Genomic DNA, 11,358 nt, shown 5'->3' with positions numbered 1-11,358 from the left:
CTTTGGACTGGGGCAGGTTGCTTACAGGGCTACTGCTCCTCATACGGGTGCAGGCTGCTCATGCAGCTGCTGCTCCTCAGATGGGGGACAGGCTGCTTGCGTGGCTGCTGCTCCTCAGGTGGGAGTGAGCTGCATGTGTGGCTGCTGCTCCTTGGATGGGGGTGGGATGCTCACCCAGCTGCTGCTCTTTGGACAGGTGCAGACTGCGTGTGGCTGCTAATCCTTGGACCAGTGTGGGCTGCGCAGGGCTGCCGCTCCTCAGATGTGGGCGGTCTGTGTGTCTGGCTGCTGCTCCTTGGACAGGGGCAATCTGCTCGGGCAGCTACTGCTCCTTGGGTGGGAGTGAGCTGCATGTGTGGCTGTTGCTTCTCTTATTGGGGAGGTCTGCTCACATGGCTGCTGTTCCCCAGACGGGGGATGGGCTGCTTGCATGGCTGCTGCTCCTCAGGTGGGAGTGAGCTGCACATGTGGCTGTTGCTCCTTGGATGGGGGCAATCCACTCACCCAGCTGCTGCTCATCAGACAGGTGCAGGCTGCGTGTGCCTGCTGCTCCTCGGACCAGTGTGGACTGCCACTCCTCAGACGTGGGTGGTCTACTTGTGTGGCTGCTGCTCCTCGGACTGGGGCAGGTTGCTCATGCAGCTGCTGCTCCTCGGATGGGGGCAGGTTTCTCACACACCTACTGCTCCTCAAACAGAAGCAGGGTGTGGGATGTGCAGCTGCTGCTCCTGGGATGGGGGTGGGCTGCGTGGGGCTGCCGCTCCTCAATCGTGGGCAGGCTGCTCATGCGGCTGCTGCTCCTCAGATGGGGCAGGCTGCTCATGTGGTTGCTGCTCCTCAGATGTGTGAGTGGGCCACTCACACAGCTGCTGCTCCTTGGACAGGGGCAGGCCACGTGAGGCTTCTGCTCTTCGGCCTAGGACAGGCTGTTCATGGGGCTGCTGCTCCTTGGACAGGAGTATGCTGCTCACGTGTCTGCTGCTTGCGTGGTTGCAGTACCCTGGGTTAAGGCGTTGGGCTGGTCAGAGGGGAGCATGCTTCAGAACTCATAGGAGTCCATGCCCAGGGTGGCTGGAGACTTGTTGACCGTGGGACCACAGCTGAGGTAGCAGGTCTCTGGCAGGGGGTCTATAGAGTCCCAGGTGTTATCTGAGGGCACCCTGGTTGGGGATGAGGCCTGGCTCCCAGTTAGAGCATTTCTCCCCTTAGAAACGCTAGGCCTCTGAGGATGAGCCAGCCTCCCAGAACTGTTTTCAATAGTAGCAGAGGCTGCCTAGTTAGGCGAGCCTGTTTAGCTTGACCCTGAAGGTCCTGCAGGATCTATCTGTGCCTCACTCACATACACACACACACATCCCACATGACCACACACTCCTCTTGGTCCCTCACTGACTCACGCTCTCTCCCTCACTGCCGCCTTCTTCCTCCCTCTGTAGTTGGGTCTGGGTTGTTATTGACCAGTTCATGGATGGAGTTTCCTCTCCAGGTGTCTGGTTATGAGGCTCACTCTCTAGCACCTGGCCAGACAGGATAAAATTCACCTCAACAAGACACAACACAAAGGGACCAAAGCACGAATGTACTCACAATAATAATAACCCCACTATAAGTGACCACCTGAGAAAAGAGAATTAGGGGTGAGAAAAGAGAGCATAAATGATATTGAGGAGAGAGAAAAAGATAAGAAAGAAAAGAAAAAGGAAGATCCAATAGATAAATAAACAAACAAAAAAATACAAACACCAAACCCCCAGCAAAGAGTGTGGGGGCAGAATCTGTAGATGCTGAGCTTATATATAGAAGATAAGGTTAAGAATTGGATGAACATGGGGAGGATCTCAGTTCAGTATAGAGTAAGTAGAAAGGGGATGGGTGGCTAAGAGGAAAGAGAATGAGAAAAAAATAATAAATTTACAAAAAATTTGATTTCAAAAATGGTATAAAAATAGCAAATAAAAATAAAATAAAATAGAGTGATGGAAAAATAATGTGAAAAGAAATAGAAAATAAAGCAACAAACAAAAACAGGAAAACAAAGAAAAAAAGAAAAATAAGAGATAACAAAATAATATAAAAAAATAAATAAAAATGAAAAAGTGAAGTGTTCCTTTGGCTGGCATAAGATCCCAGTCTTCTGTACTGTAGTGTTTCTCAGGTTCTGATTGCTGGGACTGAAAGTCTCTCTTTAGGCCAGTCCCTTTGGACTCTCAGGGACTATTTAGGTGTTTTTTTTAATCCTTTGTACCATTCAGGGTGGAATCTGGGTGTGGCTGTATTAGTTGCCTGGACACTGGAGGGAGGGGCTATCTCTTCAGGACAAAATGGCTGCCCAGATCCCAAGCTCAGGCATTACTCAGCACCAAACTCGCTGCCACTTCTCCTGGACCCCCCACTCTCCCCAGATTCCATAATTCTGCACCTTCTCCCACACTCCAGCCACGGGTAAGTGTCTGTATCCGAAAGGTCCTATGCACTAGGCTCAATGAAGGAAGGCACAAGCCACAGAGGCCGGAGAGGCTGCACCTCTACGTGCTCCTCTCCTGCAGGCACTCTTCAGCCTTTCCTGATAGTGGACCCAGATCTAGAATCCCCTGCCGACCAGCAGTTCTGCGTACCTTCTTTCCACTGTCCCTGTCTCAAGGGATGCGGCTCAAGCTGGTGACGTGTGGATTCCCTCTGATCCTCAGGGCTCAGAGGTCTGGCAGATTATCCTTCCCAGAGCCTTGATTTTACCTTTCTCCAGGAGTCCTCTGCCTTTCCCAGCTGCAAACTGTCTCCCAGCTGAATCTCCTTTGCCAATTTGGGCTGGATGTTACTGGTTTCAGCTGCTCGCCCTATTTGCTCCTAGACAAGGCATGGGACACGTCAGCCTATACCACCACCATTTTGGTTATTATTGATAGGCACTCATTTATTATATTTTTTCTTTATACCTATGTCTTTCTCTTCTTTTTTTTTTTTTTTAAATATATATTTTATTGATTTTTTACAGAGAGGAAGGGAGAGGGATAGAGAGTTAGAAACATCGATGAGAGAGAAACATCGATCAGCTGCCTCCTGCACATCTCCTACTGGGGATGTGCCCGCAACCCTTGTACATGCCCTTGACCGGAATCGAACCTGGGACCTTTCAGTCCGCAGGCCGACGCTCTATCCACTGAGCCAAACCGGTTTTGGCATGTCTTTCTCTTCTTTATTTTTTCTTAAAGCAGTCCCTTTAACATTTCTTCTAAATGTTGGTTTGGTGGTAATGAACTATGAACTCCTTTAGCCTTTTTTTTTTTTTAGTAAACAAAACTCAAGTTTATTTGTTCATTTCTTGCATCTGAAGTACTCCTCAGTGACATCCTTTGCCTGAGACTCTTTGCCATAGTCCTTAACCACATGCAACTGCAACCAACTACTTTAGGGGTTTTTCCCTCTCTGTCAATTTTACAGAGGCCTACCCATTCCCCTAGTTTGTTGTTGTCATCAACCTTAATTAGGTTGATTTGGTGTTCAGCACAAAGCCTACCCCAACTTGACGTAATAGGCTCATCACAGTTGGATGCAACTACACAAAGGTGGGCTTGGCACTTATCTAAGGCTTTGGCAACTTCTCAAATTCTACCCACTAGGTCATCCTGGCTGAGGGGGGTCTTCAGCACCTCTTGTAAAGCAGTATTAATGTCCATTACTCCTCCAGCAGCAATGCCTTCCTCGGCCATGGCAATGGGTTATGACTACAGCCAAATCTTGAATGTACTCAAGTCCGCCCCCCCCACCCCCCACCGCCTGCACAATTCCATGGCAACAGAGAAAGAGCTGCTTTTTTATTTTTTGTCTGGGAAAGTGTTTATTTGACCTTCAATTTTAAATAGCCTTGCTGGATAGAATTGTCTTGGTTGCAGGACCTTGCTCTTCATCACTTTGAATACTTCATGCCAATTTCTTCTGGCCTGAATTGTTTCTGTTGAGAACAAAGCTGACAGCCTTATGGGGAACTCTCTTTCAGGTAACTCTCTCTCTAGCTCGCTGTCTTTAAGGTTCTCTCTTTGTCCTGAATCTTTGCCATTTTAACTATGATGTGTCTTTGTGTGGGTCTCTTTGGGTTCATCTTGATTGGGACTCTGTGCTTCCCACACATGTGTGACTTTTTCTTCACCAGCTTAGGGAGGTTTTCACCCATTATTTCTTCAAACAGGTTCTCAATCCCTTGCCCACTCTCTTTTCCTTCTGGTAATTCTATGATGTATATACTGTTATGCTTGATGTTGCCTCAGAGGTCCCTTAGACATTCCTCATTTTTAAAATTATCTTTTCTTTTTCATTGTCTGCTTGGGTGCTTACTGTTATCTTCTGAATTGCTGATTCAATTCTCTGCATCATCTAATCTGCTGTTGATTCTTTCTGGTGTATTTTTTTATTTCAGATATTGTGTTTTTTAAAAAAGTTTTCACTGGTTATTTTTCATATTTTCCATGACACTTTTATTGCTTACTATATTTTTGTTTAAATACTCACTGAGATCATCCATTTTTCTTCTATGGTCCTTGAGCATTTTATAACCATTGTTTTAAACTCAGTATCTGGTATTTCGGTTGCTTCCATTTCATTTAATTCTTTTACTGGGGATTTCTCTTCTTTTATTTAGGGCATATTTCTTTGTCACCCCATTTTGCCTCTGTGTATAAGGTAGATCTGCTATGACTCTGAAGTTTGTTATAATGGTTTTATGATGAAGGTGTCTTGTTGGGCTCAGTGGCACAAACTTCCAGATCACCTGAGCTCAGTGCTCCAGAAATGTTTCTTATGGGTTATGTGCACACTTCTGTTGTAGTTGAGTCTTGAATGCTGCTGGCCCTTTTGTGGTTGGAGCTAACTATTTAGGCAGTCTGACTGACTAAATGGGTAAACTTCGATGACCATATATGAGATGCTGTGCACGGTCTTCCCTTGAGTCAGAGTTTTTGCCAGTATGGTCTGGTGCCTGCCAGAATTTCTATTTTGGGTCTGCCATATGTGTGGCTAGTTGCATTGAGCTCTGGTGTCATCTGAAGCCCACCACTGGTTGTGTTGGTTCTGGGTCCATTTAGGCCAGGTTCAGGTACAGATTAATTTCAGACATTGTGTGTTACCAGCTTTGGGCTAACTCTCTGGAGCTATCATGCTTTTGACCGTTTGTGGCTGTACCTACTGTGCCTGGAGGTGCATGGGAGTGGTCAATCTATGTACTAGTATAAGGGTCAGCTTTCTCTAGCTTAGAGCTGAGGGCATATCTGCAAAAGTACTGAGGCTTCCTAAGGTCTGCCTCCACTTGTCAGCTACTCCTCTTCCCCATAAGGTTGCCTTGTCTTCTTTCAGACCTTTACAACGAAAGACTGTAGAGATCCCAGGCTGGCCACAAACCACAGCCCCTTCCACAGGTTGTGAGCTCAATAGAGTGGGACAACTGAAATAAGGAGGACATGTCTTGTGGGTCCCCTATTTTGGATCTACCTTGTTGGCCACTTAATGAGTGGAAAGTGGTCCCTACTCCAGAGTCAAACTACTCAGTCTATGCCAGTTTCCAGGTTCCTCTGGGAGCCTTGCTTCAGGTTCAGGTTCAAAAAGGCCATCAGTCCCCTCTTAAAGAGAAAGCTCAATAGGGCAGAGCCACAAGAGTTCAGGATGACAGATCAAAAGAGTCTTCCATTGAGGGTGATGTCAGCCTAGTCTGCAGGAGGGAAATAAGAACTTCATCCCAGTTCCAGACAATAGCCTCTGAGGGACTCACACTTTGAATGTTCCAGCTTTTTTTTTTAATTAAATCTTTATTGTTCAGATTGTTACAGTTGTTCCTCTTCCTCCCCCCATAACTCCCCTCCTCCCAGTTCCCACCCCACCCTCCACCCTCACTCCCCACCCACTGTCCTCATCCATAGGTGCACGATTTTTGTCCAGTCTCTTCCCGCATCTCCCACACCCTTTCCCCCCCCAAGAATAGTCAGTCCATTCCCTTTCTATGTCCCTGATTCTATTATAATCACCAGTTCATTCTGTTCATCAGATTATTTATTCACTTGATTCTTAGATTCACTTGTTGATAGATGCGTATTTGTTGTTCATAATTTGTATCTTTACCTTTTTCTTCTTCTTCCTCTTCTTAAAGGATACCTTTCAGCATTTCAAATAATACTGGTTTGGTGGTGATGAACTCCTTTAGCTTTTCCTTATCTGTGAAGCTCTTTATCTGACCTTCAATACTGAATGATAGCTTTGCTGGATAAAGTAATCTTGGTTGTAGGTTCTTGGCATTCATCACTTTGAATATTTCTTGCCACTCCCTTCTGGCCTGCAAAGTTTCTGTTGAGAAATCAGCTGACAGTCGTATGGGTACTCCCTTGTAGGTAACTGACTGTCTTTCTCTTGCTGCTTTTAAGATTCTCTCTTTGTCTTTTGCTCTTGGCATTTTAATGATGATGTGTCTTGGTGTGGTCCTCTTTGGATTCCTTTTGTTTGGGGTTCTCTGCACTTCCTGGACTTGTAAGTCTATTTCTTTCACCAGGTAGGGGAAGTTTTCTGTCATTATTTCTTCAAATAGGTTTTCAATATCTTGCTCTCTCTCATCTTCTGGCACCCCTATAATTCTGATGTTGGTATGCTTGAAGCTGTCCCAGAGGCTCCTTACACTATCTTCGTATTTTCGGATTCTTTTTTCATTTTGCTTTTCCAGTTGGGTGTTTTTTGCTTCTTTGCATTTCAAACCTTTAACTTGATTCTTGCGCTCCTCTGGTCTGCTGTTGGGAGTCTGTATAATATTCTTTATTTCAGTCAGTGTATGCGTAATTTCTAGTTGGTTCTTTATCACAACATCGAGGGTCTCATTAGATTTCTTGTAGATCTCATTAAGTTTATCGGCAGTTTCTAGAAAATTATTGAAAGACCTTAAAAGTGTGGTTCTGAACTCTATACCCTCCATTGACAATTTTGTCCTGTTTCTTTGTCTCCGCATTTTTTATGCTTTCTTGGTGCACCTCCTAGTGGTCTTTGTGCACAGTCTTGTTGTAGTTAAGCCTTGATTGTTGTAGGTAATACTTGGGGGGATTTGACCTCCAGGCCAACTGGCTGTGAGAATCAGCTGTGTCTGCAGTGGGAAAACTTCTGTGCTCTGGGGAGGTGCTAATCTAGCCTTTGCCTGAGGCTATCCGGCAAATGCCTCTGTGCAGGGCTGGGGCGGGGCAGGTCACACGGGATCAACAGGGCGGGTGGAGGGAGCAGTTATGGCTGCTCTCAGTCCCATTCCCAGAGGCTCTGCCTTTCAGAGTCCCAGCAACCGCTGCAAACCTTGGAGAGAAAGCTGCCCTCGAGTTCCGACCAATGCCAGACAGTCCCATTTGAGTCTGGGTCCCTAGAGACTCACCCAGAACTGGAGCTCAGAGCCTGAGCCTCCCTCCTGATTGAAACAGACAACCGCGCCCTCAGCCGCCAGCCCGCTCTGCATGCACGTCCGGACCTTTGTATTTTCCACACTGCTCCTCCTCTGAGTCTCGGTATGCTGTTCTCTTTCCTTCTAGTTGAATAATTTTCCCTCAGCCAGTCTTCCTGTGGTTCTGAGTGATGTCCGTTCCGTCTTTTAGTTGTATTTTTGAAGTGGTTGTGCGAGGCAGCAATCTCCGGTGTTTACCTATGCCGCCATCTTGGTTCTCCCGAATGTTCCAGCTTTGACCCACTCTTACTTTCCCTTGTGGAACTGAGCCCAGCTTAGTGGGTTATCTAGTACTTGGCAGGGCTGATCCAAATAGTCTCCCATTTGGGGCAGTGCCTTCAAACCTGTAGGGAGGGGGATGGGAACTTCTTCCCCTTCCCAGGGTAGTGAGGGATAAGCTCTCAGAGGTGCCACCAATGCCCTGCTATATAGCCACACACTCCAGCACCCTCCTGTACTGTTCTCAGACAAAGGCTTACATGGGAGACATGCTCTGAAAGTCTCAGCTCTGCACAACACTCATCCCCCTTTGCAGCTGAACTCAGCAGGATGGGGCCAGCCAAGTGATTCAACAAGTGGGGGAATGGGTAAGCCCACACCACTGGTGGGCTTCAGCGGACACCAGAGCTCAGATATGATTATTGAAGTTTAGCTGTAAAGTCAGTCAGACAGCCTAAAATGTTAACTCTAACCACAAAAGGGCCAGCAGCATTCAAGACTCAACTACAACTGCTTGATGTGAGGGAGACCAGTCCTCTTTCCAAAGCTAAACAGTTTAGTCACAGTCTGAATCTCTGCCAAGAGCCTCTCCCAGAAAAATAGGGCCCCAAAAGTCACTGCTGGGTGCAGCCTGAAGACCCTTCCACAGGATCCAAGTATGGCAGAGTAGTCTCACCAACAGTTGAGGACCCAGCAGTGAAATCCCCAGTCTGGTGCTATAACAATAGTAGTGCATGTCCTGGGAAAGGCACATCTGGGTCTCTATCAGTCTGAATCAGTCTGAATCACTACTATTTTTCACCACCATATGCAATATGGGATCTTCTTCCCATCTCTGTTCCTCTGGGTTGGCGATCCCTGTGTGGGGTTGAGACCTCATGCTCCTAGGGGGAGGGAATTTTTCAGCTGCCTTTGGCTTCTCAGCCACCACACCTAGGTTTGATGGCTAGTCCTTTATGCATCTCTGTCCTTCTTACCACTCTCTATGTGGTTTCTTTAAATCCTTGATTTCAGTTCAGCTAGCCTTCCGTTAGTTATTCAGGTTAATTGCTCTATAATTTATTTGTATATCCAGTTTGGGGTTGAGAGCAGGTGAGTGCAGCTTCCACCTATTCTATAGCCATCGTGGAATCTCCATAACAATCTATTTTAGGAGACAGTAACCTTAAGTTTAGCACACAGATTTTGGCATACTTTTGCATGATAATGTAATTGTCAGTGATTTTATTGTACTTTTTTTTTGTTTTGCTTGGTATCTCTGGTGTCATTGGTACTTCTTTTGATCCCTGCCAGAGTCATTTATTTCTGGGTAGGAAAAATATATTATAGTTTGCAGTCCTAAAGAATGTGTTCTGGGTTGAGCAGCTTACTATGTTGAAATTTCCCTTGGGGTAGAGGAATCTGTAGCCTGTAGAGATAAAGAGCACCTTTTCTGGCCACTTGGTGTCAGAAGGGTTCCTCCTCAATCCCTGTTTCCATTGCCTCCAGACCACCCTGGGGTTATCACTAGGATTTCTGTTTGACCTTTGACTGCATTCTGCTTGGTTCATTGTTGGAAAGATTCCCAATTGCTCTGTTGCTTAGTTTTTCTCCAGGATGCCTACCTTTTTTTTTTTTTTTTTTTTTATCTTTTTGAGTCCTTATATTGCTTCCTTTTTCATTATTTCTGGGGTGTATTTATCTTCAAGGAGAGATGAGTCTATTGAATCTTATCTGAATTGGAAGCCTAATTTATATTTTAAAAACATCACTTGTCTGAATGGAGAATCCATGATATTGGGTTAGAGTGAATGTGAAGAAAGTAAGCAGGAGGCTATAACACTAGTCCAGGTAACAGATGGCTGTGTTTTTAGACTGGGGTTGTAGCAATGAAGATAGAAACAAATGAATCAGTTAAAGATATTTTTAGGTAAAACAAACAAGAATCACTAATGTGTTGACTTTGGAAATTTCTGGATTTAGCAATTAAATGGATATAAGTGTCACTTAATTGTCAAAAACTTCTCCTATATCCTCATTGGAAGCAAACCCTGCACAAAAAAAAATACATCTCTTTCTGAAATGCATGCAGGCGCTTGAGCCTACATCCCCCAATCTGGAGCAGTATTACATACTCAGAAGAAGTGTATCCCTATTCCACTTGCCTGTCCTTATCTCAGATTCATGACCAAGCTTACAACCTTCCAGATGAATGAAAATTATAACTATTATTGACTGGAATCCTCAGAGTGTACTGGATTTTCAAAAATCTCCACATTAATAATGAGTCTAAAGAGTTCTGGTGATAAGTGCATTGAATATGCAATGGCTTAAAAAGTTTAACAGTTGTCCTAGCCAGTTTTGCTCAGTGGGTAGAGCATTGATCTGTGGACTGAAGGGTCCCAGGTTCGATTCTGGTCAAGGGCATGTACCTTGGTTGCGGGCACATCCCCAGTTGGGGGTGTGCAGAAGGCAGCTGATCGATGTTTCTCTCTCATCGATGTTTCTAACTCTCAATCCCTCTCCCTTCCTCTCTGTAAAAAACACAATAAAATATATATTTTTAAAAAGTTTAACAGTTGATTTCATAACTAGCAATCCAAACCTTCCCTCACTTCCACCTCCTGCTATGTTCCTGATTTCCAGGAAAGCTCCACAGGAAGCCACTGACCACTATAAATCAAGATGAATGATAAGCTCTGTTCTGCATTTTTCTCTTAAAACTTCAACATTATATGGCAACTGAACACCAGCTTTGTGGGTTTCTACATTTGATATGCAAGGGGGTTGGCTCTGAATATAAGAAAATTGGAGTCAATGTGGGCACAAAGGATGGAGATAGAAGAGGTTTTCATGATATGGGAGGATGGAACAGATATTTGGAGTCCAATAGATGAAGGCTTGTATCCCTGCCCAACTTCTAGCTCAATGTCCTTAGGTAAAGTTACTTATTTTCTCTGATTCTTAGTTTACTCAAATGTAAAACATAACAGCACTCTTATAAAACTCAAGGAAATCAAATGCAATCGGGTATTAGATGCTTTCTAAAGTATAAGGTACCGTGTATTTCACGCATCATATTCACTATCCCTGATGCCTCCTCTGTTCTCCACTTGCCATGTAAAATGTTAATATGGATACTGTAGTGAGGGTGGGCCATCCTAAACCATCCCTACTCTCTTGTCTGTGGTCTCTTACCAATGTTTTGAATAGGCTTGAACTTGCAGGTGACAAAGGAATATTGTTTTAAGGTGCCAAAGGGAAGGGCTTTGTGTTTTAAAGAGGCCCCCAGAATTTCAAGTAGACCTCTTATATCCCCAACTACCAAAAAAGCCCATGAGATCTGTGTCCTCTTTTCCTTGCCAAGTGGACAGGTTTGAGCCTGACTGCAGTCCTCTATTTTCCTATGGAAACTTTTCTTGGCATTAAGATTACTTTTGGCACCTATGGGGAAAAAGATGATAGCCACCATTCTGATTTTGAGGCTTCCTCTGGGGCGGCGTCTTCATTTCCAAAAAACAAACTTGCAGGCATTCTATACCCATCTATACTTACTCCTCCCCCCACCATAGAGTGCTCTTTTTTTTTTCAATCACAGTCACAGCTTTTCAGAGGCAAGAGGAAACATCAAAATCATCAAGTTCACTCTTACAGTGTTCTAACAAGTACTTTGGTGTATAGGAATTTCTGTCTAAAATATGGACAAGACACTT

The 11,358-nt window shown here is 44.9% G+C and overlaps 1 pseudogene across 1 annotated transcript; it reads right to left on the bottom strand.

The window, feature by feature from the left end:
* Positions 1-3,312: 3,312 nt before the first annotated feature.
* Positions 3,313-3,707, bottom strand: LOC308511313 (small ribosomal subunit protein eS12-like; annotated as a pseudogene). The gene has a single exon. The product of its transcript is annotated as a small ribosomal subunit protein eS12-like (transcript).
* Positions 3,708-11,358: the final 7,651 nt, after the last annotated feature.

Source organism: Myotis nattereri, assembly GCF_964212035.1.
Source record: "Myotis nattereri genome assembly, chromosome: X".
Classification (NCBI taxonomy): Eukaryota; Metazoa; Chordata; class Mammalia; order Chiroptera; family Vespertilionidae; genus Myotis; species Myotis nattereri.
Note: the sequence above shows the minus strand (reverse complement) of the source record. Positions and strands in the feature narration are given on the sequence as shown.